The following is a 3,891-nucleotide window of genomic DNA, read 5'->3' on the forward strand; positions in this document are numbered from 1 at the left end:
TGAGGCGTAGGTTTTTTTGGTCCTTGGTTCAATGCGTTGGGTTTCTCTAATGTGGTTTTGGTGCAGGGATTGGGTTTGCATTGAGGCCGCTCGCGATCGCCGCCGCGGGCTTGACGGGGCTCAGCCTTGCGTTCTTGAATGACAGGTCAACACTTGCATTTCTTTATGGGCGTAGCTTGAATGGTAATCTTAGGTTTCGTTTGTGGACGTTTGACGCAGTTGTCGATTTCTTGACATTTTGTGTCCCAAAATGTTGGGTGGTCAAGAAAACAAAATCCCACATGGGGTGTCTATAGAGAAGCGCAGGGAGTAGGGAAGACAGGACACGTGTCTCGCTATCTCGTCTAAATCAGTGTAATCAATGCACAACATCGATTTCAATCCATGTAGGTGCTGTCAGAATACTGTATCAATGCAATCGCTCGTACCGTATAGGTGCGCTCAGAACATCGTATGAGAACTTTGAAATTCTAAGTAAATAACTTTGTGTGGAATTGGTAGAGACTGATTTGGTGTACGGGCTTGGATGAAAGAGGAATATGAAGTGCTGATTTGAGTTACCATTAAAATGGGCCAGAATGAAGAGGAGTTAGAATAAAGCTACTAGAAAATCATGCTCATTACTGGTGTAACTGACAGATAGCCAATTCAGACGAAGAAAAAGATTCATTTAAGATGCCCCCAAATGGATAACAATTTTCTTGTTATTGTTATTTAAGCCAAGTATGATGTTGTCTTATAACATCACTGTCTTATTGGATGATAAAGAAACATTTAACATTGTCTGGTATCTCGTACAGATATAAACTAGTATTCGATTTGGCAACAATCTAGTAATGAGCGAGATTTACAATTAGATGAGGCATGATCCGAATACGTTCTGTTTGTACTTTGATAAGCATAAGCAGGTAGGTCAAAAACACTCACAGAGGCCTTCCCAGAGGAAAAACATTGACGCGGTCCATAATTGATCCCCTTGTCATGGGAATGGATTCACATAATGATGAGCATTAGTTCTTAATTGAATATTAGAAATAGTTTGTGTGGGAATGTTTCCTATTAAGATCTCAAGAAACATCAAATATTTGGAATTATTGCGTCGCGCGGGTTAGCTAACTCATCTGCAATTGAAATTATTTTTACATGTTATAGAGTATGAGATTATTGTGTAATCCATGGATATAAGTTCATCTTGCAACCCGGGGTGGATCTGCATTGATTGTTAGGGGACAATTGCACCCCTAGTACCTTTAAGTTTACATTTTAAACCCTTCTAAAATTGCAATTACCCCCATAATTTTGAGGAAACCATCTTTCTTATATAATCACAGAACAAATGTATACATGTTGTCCATCTCTCCAAGAAAAATTTTCTGGATCCATCAATGCTTGCAAATTCCAACTGATCATACATTATTCTTGCAGTTTGAAACACCCCTTTTGCATGTATTAGATCGTCTATTTTTTTGTTTAATGATATAATTTCATTTAGAAGAGGATCTTTTTACCTTTTCGAATCAACAATTTTTGCTTGGAATTTTTGCTTATTGCAGCTTTGCAGTTACGTTTAATGAAAAAGTAACAAGGACTGTTAGACAGTTTTCTCCTCATTTAGCTGCAAAGATGAGGCCACCTACATCGTGAGTTCATTTTACTTAGTCGTTATTATGTGTGCAACACTTGCATCTCTTGGCTACAAACTAAAGTTGCTTTTGGCTTTAATGCACTCAGGCCTGTTCTCCGTGGACGGCCAGCTTCAAAAAGAGGAATTTTTATATGTGGATGGCCTCGTTGGGTGTTTGTCTTTGTATTCTCAGCAGGTTAATTTAGTTGAAGTTTTTCGCAATTTAAATAGCTTAGCATTTTTTTGACTGCTTCTGTTATCTTCTGTACACAGCCAGTTGCACCCTGTGGCTTATGTCTTGTACCCTCTTTGCTGTTTTGTGGGCATTTGCTCTTGGTCTTCTTGGTATGGATGAAGCTCCCCTTAATTTCTCTGTCTTGGGAGTTTTTTTTCCTCTCACTTGAATGATCAGTTTTTATTCTTTTTTGTAGCAACAATACTCCATGCCAGCTTTAGAACCCCTAATCTGAAAGCACGTTTGAACACATTTAGGGAGGAATTCCGTGCAGTATGGCGCAACTATAGTGAGCTGTAACTCGTTCCTGCTGGTGTTTTAATGATGTGAGTAATCTGAACTTTTGGATTCTGACTTCTTTATCTTCCATTTGCATTGTTGGAGGTGCATACATTAATTCGTGTAGTTTATTCTGTTTGTATCATGCAATGTGTACTTTTTTGTTTTATAAGGTTTGTCACAGTGATATAACCACATCAACTCAAGATGTTAAGTAAAGCAATAAGAGATCCTCACGTGTGGCTGCTCTGCTAGATGTTGGCCCATTAATTAAGGCTTTATATTGGTTTTACCTTGCATATATTACTTCTCGTGCTAATTGACACAAACCAGGGAGGACCACTTGGATTTCAGCAATTTAGAAATAAGAAAAAGAGAGCATGAATGAGAAAAGAGTATGAAAGGATTTGTGCTTTTCTGATTTCATTCAGTATTCCATGCAATAATATCATATCAGACATAGTTTTTGGTAAAAATAGAAAATATAAAAAAATTCCAAAAGCAAATTCCTCATTTCTGCCCAAAGCAAGGCATCAAATCCCTTTGATTCAATGTTTTAAATATCGGCCAATAAACTGATAATATCGGTGATTTATCGGTTTTGGGGGCCTTCCGCTATGATAAGTTCGATTCTAAATTGGTTATCGTTGTTGGATATTTATCGCCGATAATGTAGTGATAAAGTGAGTTGTTGGCCGATATTGTTGCCCCAAAAATCAGAATTATCGGCCTTTGGCTTGAGTTTTGATTTTGTGCAACGGGCACCTATTCAATGCACTTTAAATCCGACCCGACCCAAGTTTCTACCATTGGTTAGTGATCCTAAACATAATTATTTACATTTTGGTATGTTTATATTTCATTAAGTATGGCTATATTACATTTAAGAATATTATATTATGTATATCACCAGCCGGTAATATCACTCCGATAAATACTATTTATCCCTAATATATCCCGATATCCGCTATCCGATATGGACTTTGACCGTCCGATAAATCCCCGATAACCGATATTTAAAACCTTGCTTTGATTCATGTATCAAATGTTTGTAGTTTGAGGCGAACTCAAATTTAATTTCTGAATATCCTCTTAAAACTTCCTTGAAATAATAACTTGTCTCTTTTGTTTGGCTGCATCCGTTCTGTGCAGTATTGCTTCTACATGATACTTAAAAAAAAGCAGTTACTTTGACTTAATGCCATTGGTTAATTAGATTTTGGTGTTCCCTTGCCCATTACCCTTTGTGCATTCAGTTTGGAGGCTCAGTATGTACGATGAATATTTTTTTTTATAAGCAGGTGATGCAGGTTTAACTCAGTGAAAAAATTCAACATTTGAGATGCAGAAGTCAATTTCTTTAGTTAAACCATTGCTTCCGTAAAACCAGTATAAGCTTTAACACTATTTATTCAGAGGGATCTCTTACCTTATAAAATAGTTAAAGAATCAAAAGAAAGAAGAAAATTAACGTTAATATATTAACATTACAAATTTGCAGAATTTTGATTAACTGCTTTATGGGTGAAGAGATACTTGCTACAGAGTGTTGATCCATGGATGATAAATACAAGTCCTCGTGTGTAGCTTCCATCTGGAGAATTAACTTCAACATAGCCATGTCTGTTCTGAGCAAGCAGATTTCAGGTTCCTTTTCATCTCGGTTATGCATCACAGATCAAAGGAACTACATCTACATTAGAGGCCTGTCAAATTCACTTTCACTAATTAGAAGAAAAACTAAGTTAGGAAT

General features: G+C 36.8%; 1 pseudogene; it reads left to right on the plus strand.

Annotated features, from left to right (window-relative positions):
• LOC109843501 overlaps positions 1-3,891 on the plus strand; it is a 5,170-nt pseudogene that overhangs the window by 499 nt on the left and 780 nt on the right.

Source organism: Asparagus officinalis, chromosome 5 (assembly GCF_001876935.1).
Source record: "Asparagus officinalis chromosome 5, Aspof.V1, whole genome shotgun sequence".
In the NCBI taxonomy this organism is placed as follows: domain Eukaryota; kingdom Viridiplantae; phylum Streptophyta; class Magnoliopsida; order Asparagales; family Asparagaceae; genus Asparagus; species Asparagus officinalis.